The 10,030-nt window shown below is 43.0% G+C and overlaps 1 protein-coding gene across 1 annotated transcript in view; it reads left to right on the forward strand.

Annotated features, from left to right (window-relative positions):
- Window positions 1–725: 725 nt before the first annotated feature.
- Window positions 726–10,030, forward strand: part of DENND2A (DENN domain containing 2A) — a 104,970-nt gene continuing 95,665 nt past the window's right edge. The window contains exon 1 of the mRNA XM_075344084.1: window positions 726–1,098. The gene's annotated coding sequence lies outside the window, so the exon portion shown is untranslated. The remainder of the gene's footprint in view (window positions 1,099–10,030) is intronic.

The raw sequence follows: 10,030 nt of genomic DNA on the forward strand, positions 1-10,030 counted from the left end.
TGTGTGTGTGTGTGTGTGTATTTAATTATTATTATATTATTATTCCTATATTTATTTTTACCAATACAAAAATTCCTTTAATATAAGAAAAAAAATAAAATAAAGAAAGTAAAAAAATAAATAATAATAATAATAATAACAATAATAAATAATAATACAAATATATTTGCAATCTAACTGGCTCAGAAAACCATGAATGAAACTTTTTAGATACTTTTATTTATTTCTATTTTATAATTTTTATTTTTTTTATATTTTTGTTTACATTTTTATATTGTTTTTTAGAATTTTTTTGTATTTTAATTTTTTTTTACTTTTTTTTTTTACATTTTTATCCTTTTTTTAAGTTTTCTAATATTGGCAATGAACTCGCCAGTTTGAGTATTGGACTTCGCTTTCATAACAGACCCCCGTCTCTTTTTTAAACCCCCCCCACAAAAGTAAAAATAGTTCTTATCTCCCAGGGATGACCCTAATTATATTTTCAGCAGACGCCTCCCCCCCACACCCCTCTTCTTGGTTACAAAATGGTTAAAATCCCTACATCCTATCCCCCCCAAACCACCACCCCAACAACTGTAAGGCCCATCCTGTATTGGGGGCTACCGGTTGCCATGGAGATGGGACCTTTCCCCAGCCAGCTGCAGATGAAGAAGTCAGAATGGGTCAGGCCTGCAGGGTGGGAAGCAGGAGGAGGAGGAGGAGGAGAGAGGAGGAAGCAGAGACACAGACAGAGGCGCAGAGAGCAGAAGAATTTCCAGCAATCACAGAGGAAAAAAAAATAGCCATTATCAACAGGGAAATAAAGGCTACAGGATGTATGGAGGAGGGGAGGCCGCAGGGGAAGAGTAGGGATCGGGCAGAGCGCGGCCATTCACTCCGAAGAAGCAGAAGAAGAGGATTTTGGGGCAGAGGGAAAGATTTTTTCCGTCTTCTAAGAGGATTTGGAAGTTTAACAAAAGAGACCAAGAAGAAGAAGAGGAGGAGGAGGAGGAGGAGGAGGGGGATCCAGATGCTGATTCCCATCCCTGCTTTTTTCTCAAGTTACACAAGATGAGGGAGGAAGAGAAGGAAGCGGCTCCCTGGGTTTTAACAGAGGTATTTCTGAGGATTTTTTTTATATTTCTGATTTTTTTTTATATTTCTGATTTTTTTTTTATATTTCTGATTCTTTTTTTATATTTCTGATTATTTTTTTATATTTCTGATTATTTTTTTTATATTTCTGATTTTTTTTTTATATATTTCTGATTTTTTTTTTTATATTTCTGATTTTTTTTTATATTTCTGATTTCTTTTTTTATATTTCTGATTTTTTTTAATATATATTTCTGATTATTTTTTTATATTTATGATGTTTTTTTTTTGTTTTTACGCTTTGTTTTGTGTTACTTTTTTACTGTTTTGTGTTACGTCTCCTTTTTACAGTTTTTTATTTCTTGTCTGGATGCAAAAAAAACAAAGAAAAAGTTGGGAAAAAGTTTTGCGGAGGAGTCCGATCAGAGAAACTTGGGTCAGATTCGGGTGCAGCAGGGGGCTTTAGGGGTTTACATAGTTTTTGCAACGTTTATATTGTCGGAAAGGACTCATTCACTGCTGGGATTATGATATCTGCTATTTCTGACAATATTGGACCCGGTGCATCTGATATTTGCTACTTCAGCAGTCTCAGATCTGCTACATCAGACACTTCTAATCTGCTACCTTTGACTTTATCAGCTCTGCTACATCTGACAATCTTCTATCTGTTTCATTGGAAAATCTCAGCTTTAATTTCTGCTCTGGCAGAAAATCTCAGTCTTATTTCTGCTGAAAATAACAGTATTGAGTCTGCCGCATCTGAAAATCGTAAATCTGCTACATCTGACATTCTCAGCTCTGCTACATATGACATTCTCAGCTCTGCTACATCTGACATTCTCAATTCTGCTACATCTGACATTCTCAATTCTGCTACATCTGACATTCTCAATTCTGCTACATCTGACATTCTCAATTCTGCTACATCTGACATTCTGAGCTCTGCTACATTTGACATTCTCAGCTCTGCTATCTCTGCCATTCTCAGCTCTGCTACATCTCTCATTCTTAGCTCTGCTACCTCTCACATTCTCAGCTCTGCTACATCTGACATTCTCAGCTCTGCTACATCTGACATTCTCATATCTTGATAAATTGTGAGTCTTTATACTACTACATTTGACATTCTCAGCTCTGCTACATTTGACATTCTCAGCTCTGCTACATCTCTCATTCTCAGCTCTGCTATATCTCTCATTCTCAGCTCTGCTACATCTCTCATTCTCAGCTCTGCTACCTCTGACATTCTCAGCTCTGCTACCTCTGACATTCTCAGCTCTGCTACATCTGACATTCTCAGCTCTGCTACATCTGACATTCTCAGCTCTGCTACATCTGACATTCTCATATCTTGATAAATTGTCAGTCTTTATACTACTACATCTGACAGTCTCAGCTCTGCTACATTTGACATTTTTAGCTCTACTACATCTCACATTCTCAGCTCTGCTACATCTCTCATTCTCAGCTCTGCTACATCTCTCATTCGCAGCTCTGCTACTTCTCTCATTCTCAGCTCTGCTACATCTGCCATTCTCAGCTCTGCTAGATATTTCATTCTCAGCTCTGCTACATCTGCCATTCTCAGCTCTGCTACCTCTGACATGCTCAGCTCTGCTACATCTGACATTCTCATATCTTCATACATTGTCGGTCTTTATACTACTACATATGCTCAAGATGTCATTCTCAGCTCTTCTCAGTCTTGGCTCTGCTACATCTGACATTCTCATATCTGCTCCTTCAGAAAGTCTCAAGCTTTCTGCATCTGTCAGTGTCTAAACAGCTCAGACTTTTGACAATCTGAGCTCTGCTACATCTGTCTTATGACCGCATACAATCTAATTACTACTCTACTCTACATATCTGACATTCTGAGCCCTGGCAGCGTTCGATCTACTGCATCACACATACTCAGTAATACTACATCTGCTCCCTCAGTCTCAGCTCTGCTACATCTCACTGCCCTTGAAGATGACTGTCTCTTATCACACAGGCCTTGCTCTGCTATGTGTATCCTATAACTGCTCTGTCTGACAGTTTCAATATTACTCTGTCTTATATCAGCTGAGCGGCCCTTAACAGGCCCATGTGACAATCTCAGCTCTGCTACACCGATCTCATAACTGCAGACTCCTCGGAAAGTCTATCAACTTCATATATCCACCATCATACAATCAGCTCTGCTACACCTGACAGCTTGGCTACGGACAAAGATTCATTTTTTTGCAGTAGCCCTACAATTAAATACTTCTGCCAGGGCCCCTGTTGCCTGGTGCCCAGTGCATGCCTTGCCAGCTTCTCTCCATTTATTCCGTGGCTTGATGTGGCAATGAGGGCAGTGCCATTAATAATGATGAGTGTCAGTGGGGAAGGAGGTGCGTATTTTAAATCTGCTACCTCTATCATTCTCAGCTCTGCTACCTCTGTGATTCTCAACTCTGCTACATCTGACATTCTCAGCTCTGCTACCTCTGACATTGTCAGCTCTGCTACCTCTGACATTGTCAGCTCTGATAACTTTGCCATTCTCAGCGCTGCTACCTCTGCTATTCTCAGCTCTGCTACCTCTAACATTGTCAGCTCTGCTACCTCTGTTATTCTCAGTGCTGCCACCTCTGCCATTCTCAGCGCTGCCACCTCTGCCATTCTCAGCTCTGCTACCTCTATCATTCTCAGCTCTGCTACCTCTATCATTCTCAACTCTGCTACATCTCACATTTTCAGCTCTGCTACCTCTGACTTTCTCAGTTCTATTACCTTTGACATTCTGAACTCTGCTACCTCTGTCATTCTTAGCTCTGCTACCACTGCCATTCTCAGCTCTGCTACCTCGGTCATTCTCAACTCTGCTACATCTCACATTCTCAGCTCTGCTACCTCTAAAATTATCAGCTCTGGTACCTCAGATATTATAAACTCTGCTACCTCTGACATTCCCAGCTCTGCTGTATCTGACATTCACAGCTCTGCTACCTCTGTCATTCTCAACTCTGCTACATCTGATATTCTCAGCTCTGCTACCTCTGACATTCTCAGTTCTATTACCTTTGACATTCTGAACTCTGCCAACTCTCATTCTTAGCTCTGCTACCTCTGCCATTTTCAGCTCTGCTACCTCTGACATTGTCAGCTCTGCTACCTCTGACATTGTCAGCTCTGCTACCTCTGATATTCTCAGCGCTGCCACCTCTGTTATTCTCAGCGCTGCCACCTCTGCCATTCTCAGCGCTGCCACCTCTGCCATTCTCAGCGCTGCCACCTCTGCCAGTCTCAGCTCTACTACCTCTATCATTCTCAGCTCTGCTACATCTCACATTTTCAGCTTTGCTACCTCTGCCATTTTCAGCTCTGCTACATCTGACATTCTCAGCTCTGCTACCTCTGATATTATCAACTCTGCTACCTCTGACATTCCCAGCTCTGCTGCATCTGGCATTCCCAGCTCTGTTACCTCTGACATCCTTAGCTCTGCTACCTCTGACATTCTCAGCTCTGCTACCTCTGACATTCTCAGCTTTGCTACCTCTGACATTCCCAGCTCTGCTACCTCTGACATCCTTAGCTCTGCTACCTCTGACATTCTCAGCTCTGCTACCTCTGACATTCTCAGCTTTGCTACCTGTGACATGCTCATAAAGGATTCCATTGATTCTGATTCTTTTCACAATAATGTAACCACTAGATGGCGCTGTTCCATTGCTGTAGAAGGCAAGGACCAGTAATTCCGTGATGGTAGGGGTTGTATATCTGACGGGGTCGGGGTTATGTGGCCACCTGCCAATTCACAATGAGTTCTGTCATTTTGTTTACCGTAGGGGGCGCAATAGTGCGAGTCCTCTGACTCTATAGCTCAGTCTGGCACTTGTAGCACAGGAGTCCGCGTCGCTGGTGCACTACTTGGCCCAGCATCACCTTGTATTTACTCCTGACTAGAACTCTAATATCTGTGAAAAAGCCAGGATTTCCTGTAGAGTTTCCCTTTAAGGCTTTGGGTTGCATCACGTGTCGGGAAATGAGCTAAAATGGGCATTGTAGCGTTTACGGGACTCTCTTCTCTGACTGATGACGCGGAGGACGTCCTGCCGGTAGACTGCGTGTTTTTGTGGCCGGGTGTATAATCCCCTGGCAGACAGGCTGTGGATATAGGACTTGGCTCGCTTCTCTAACCTTTGCCTTAGGTAAACTTGTAGTTTTCACTGTCACACAGTGAATTATACTAGATATTAAAGGGGTTTTCCCCACCGGTCCCGAGAATGGTGGTCCTAACTTCCCCAATACGGAGCATTCTTGACCACTGACATATAGGATTCCATTCACCTCTATCGGACTGGTGGTGGTTAAGCTATCTCCACAAGTCCCATATAAGTGAATGGAGTGGTGGTGGCACATGCACACAGGAAACTTTGGCACTTCCCATTCACATGATCGGTTGGACCCCAGAGGTCATACATTTACTACCTTTCCAGGGGATAGGTAATATGTTTGTAGTGGGGCAACCCCTTGAAAATTGATTGACTATCTACAAGAGTTCAGGACTCCTGAATGACCAGGGCTCCTAGATGAACAGGGCTCCTAAATGACCAGGACTCCTAAATGACCAGGGTTCCTAAATGACCAGGACTCCTCAATGACCAAGACTCCTCAATGACCAAGACTCCTCAATGACCAAGACTCTTCAATGACAAAACTCTTCAATGACCAGGGCTCCTCAATGACCAGGGCTCCTAAATGACTATGACTCCTAAATGATTACGGCTCCTAAATGATTATGGCTCCTAAATGACCAGGGCACCAGAGCTCCTCAATGACCAGGGCTCCTAAATGACTAGGACTCCTAATTTACTAGGACTCCTGAATGATTAGGGCTCTTCAATGACCAGCGCTCCTCAATGACTAGGGCTCCTAAATGACCAGGACTCCTAAATGACCAGGGCTCCTAAATGACCAGGGCTCCTTAATGAGCAGGGCTCCTCAATGACTAGGGCTCCTCAATGACCAGGGCTCCTTAATGAGCAGGGCTCCTCAATGACTAGGGCTCCTCAATGACTAGGACTCCTCAATGATCAGGGCTCCTCAATGATCAGGGCTCCTCAATGACCAGGGCTCCTCAATGACCAGTGCCCCTCCATGACCAGGGCTCCTAAATGACCAGGGCTCCTAAATGACTAGGGCTCCTCAATGATCAGGGCTCCTAAATGACCAGGACTCTTCAATGACCAGGGCTCCTCAATGACCAGGGCTCCTCAATGGCCAGAGCTTCTAAATGTGTAGGACTCCTAAATGACCAGAGCTCCTAAATGACCAAGGCTCCTAAATGACTAGGACTCCTAAATGACTAGGACTCCTAAGTAACCAGGACTCCTAAATGACCAATCTGCTTATTTTTGTATATGTCCCTTGTTACCGCATGTGAAGATAATCATTCAGATTTGTTGCACAGGAGTGTGAGTTGCAACTCACTTGGGAGCAAGACCAACTCTCGAAAACTATGTATGGTAAATCAATTTCAATAATGGACCTCTATTTTATATCTGTGGTGAAAGTAATTAGGTTCTTGAATGTCCAGCTTCGAAACTAGACAACATTGGACAGGTGCTACTGGGCATGGGTGGGGCTTTACCAATTTGGATTGGTGTTCTGTATTTTTGTCAGGCATTGGATGGGATGGACTACTGGCCCACAGTGACCTAGCCCTTGGGTTTTAAGGATCAACATCAGGAAGAGCTGTCAACATGCAGATCTTGGAGGTGGTCAAAAGTAACCGTGGAGATGGGGCATACATAGTCAGGTGGGGCATCAAGGAACAAAACAAATTCGGGACCCCCTGGTGCTGATTTATACCACCACATCTTCCACCTTGGAACATCCTTACCAACTCTTGGAGAAAAGGTCAATCTAGCCTTGGAATTGGGTGTTTCTCCCCGTGAGACTCCTTGTTCTATTGCAAAACTAGAAGGCCATGGAAGCAGCTTAGCAGTAGATCTTCATCTCCTGAGAAGGGACAGGAAGGTCTTCATCTCCTGAGAAGGGGCAGGAGTGTCCTCATCTCCTGAAAAGGGCCAGGAGGGTCCTCATCTCCTGAAAAGTGCCAGGAGGGTCCTCATCTCCTGAAAAGGGCCAGGAGGGTCCTCATCTCCTGAGCAGGGGCACGGGGTCTTTGCCTCCACAGCAGCTACAGGGTCCTATTTTGGATGGACCCCACATATTCATATGATATGATCCCTATGTTTTGGATTATGGAGCTTTCGACCACTATATGAATTGAGGACATGTCGCGCATGCGCATCAATTGCCTACTGAATCGCTCACAATAAGAAAGTTATCTACTACAATGTAGAAAGCCATCCCAGGAAAATGTAGACTGACTCGGAGTCCCAAAGCTATACTAACACCCATGGATCTGTAGTAGGATGTCCGACGAGCTCATACAGGTGGTCAGGTGTCCATATAGTTATTGTATATATGGCGGTTTTTTATATGATTCCCCAGAAGAGGAAATACATTACGTAATGAGAAGCAGATCCAAATTCTTCCCTATGGAACTCGATCTGCTGTATGTTACAAACCTTTCACCGCTAATTAGAAATGGCTGCCAAACGCTGTGACTTCACCGGGTTCAGAAAGGTGACTTCCTATTGGCTGGATTTACAGAAATAGTGGTAAATAGATAGATTTCCTGAACTGAGAAATCAGGAGATCCAAGTTCAGGAGCGGAGGAAAGTCATGTCCGTGTCCCCGTACTATGGGGCCTATGGCAGGGTTGGTTTTGTTTGGTTTTTTTGGGGGGGAAATAGCGCCACTTCTGCCCAATGGTTGTGTCTGTTACTGCAGCCCGTGAAGGAGAGAAAGTATTTCTGCCATTCAGGAGCCTTTCTTCGTAAATAATATTTGTCGTTGTGTTCTCACAAGTGATCGGGGGAAGACAGCTACAAGACAATACAGTGTGCGGCCCACCGACACTGTGGGCGCGAGATAATGGGGGCAGGAAAAGCTCCGGAAGTGGAGATGCTGAAAAGGAAACGATCATGACAAAAACATGTAAAGTCCCACAGTGACAGATAATGGTCCCCGTATTATCTAACATATAAAGCTGAGTGTATGTGTTTGTATGTATGTATGTGTGTGTGTGTGTGTGTGTGTGTGTGTGTATGTGTGTGTGTGTATGTGTTTGTGTGATGTGTGTGTATGTGTGTGTGTATGTGTGTGTGTGTATATGTATGTGTGTGTATGTGTGTGTATATGTATGTGTGTGTGTGTATGTGTGTGTATATGTATGTGTGTGTGTATATGTGTGTGTATATGTATGTGTGTGTGTATATGTGTGTATGTGTTTGTGTGATGTGTGTGTATGTGTGTGTATGTGTGTATGTATCTGTGTGCGTGTATGTATCTGTGTGTGTGTATATGTATGTGTGTGCACCGTTGCATCTACAATCCCGAAATTTTCCACAACCACCTCACTTGACTCAGGGAACGTCATAGACTGTTTTAAGAGGAAAATTTAACCCCACACTTTAGTTATTCGCCAAACAACCTGCTTACATAAAAGTCAAAGAAGTTGGGAACAGATCTGGTATTATAGACTCGTATTATGGACAGAGAAAGAGACACACAGGAAGAGACACACACACTTAGAAAAAGACACAGATACATAAACACACATAGAGACACAAACACACATAAAGAGAGGCACACAGATAGACACACTCCCAGAACGAGATACAGAAAGAGACACGCACAAAAAAGACACAGAGACATAAACACATAGAGATACAAACACATATAGACATGCACAGAAAGAAAGACACACAGAAAGACACAGACAGAAAGAGACACACAGAGAGAGACAGACAGAAAGAGACACACACAGAAAGACGTACACACAAAAAGACACACACAAAAAGACACACAGAAAGAGACACACAGAAAGACACACACAGAAAGACACACACAGAAAGACACAAACAGAAAGACACAAACAGAAAGACACAAACAGAAAGATACACACAGAAAGACACAAACAGAAAGAGACACACAGAGAAAGAGAGACAGAGAGAAAGAGACACGCAGAAATACACACACAGAAAGACACAGACACAGAAAGAAACACATACACAGAAAGAGACACATACACAGAGAGACACAGAAAGAGATACATACACAGAGACACAGACACAGAAAGAGACACATACACAGAAACACACAGAAAGAGATACATACACAGAGACACAGACACAGAAAGAGACACATACACAGAGACACACAGAAAGAGATACATACACAGAGACACAGACACAGAAAGAGACACATACACAGAGACACATACACAGAGACACATACACAGAAAGAGACACATACACAGAGAAACATACACAGAAAGAGACACATACACAGAGACACATACACAGAAAGAGACACATACACAGAGACACATACACAGAAAGAGACACATACACAGAGACACATACACAGAGACACATACACAGAGACACATACACAGAAAGAGACACATACACAGAAAGAGACACATACACAGAGAAACATACACAGAAAGAGACACATACACAGAGACACATACACAGAAAGAGACACATACACAGAGACACATACACAGAAAGAGACACATACACAGAGACACATACACAGAGACACATACAGAGAGACACATACACAGAAAGAGACACATACACAGAGAAACATACACAGAAAGAGACACATACACAGAGACACATACACAGAAAGAGACACATACACAGAGACACATACACAGAAAGAGACACATACACAGAGAGACACATACACAGAGAAACATACACAGAAAGAGACACATACACAGAGACACACACACAGAAAGAGACACATACACAGAGAAACATACACAGAAAGAGACACATACACAGAGACACACACACAGAAAGAGACACATACACAGAGACACATAGTATAG

Source organism: Anomaloglossus baeobatrachus, chromosome 4 (genome assembly GCF_048569485.1).
Source record: "Anomaloglossus baeobatrachus isolate aAnoBae1 chromosome 4, aAnoBae1.hap1, whole genome shotgun sequence".
Classification (NCBI taxonomy): Eukaryota; Metazoa; Chordata; class Amphibia; order Anura; family Aromobatidae; genus Anomaloglossus; species Anomaloglossus baeobatrachus.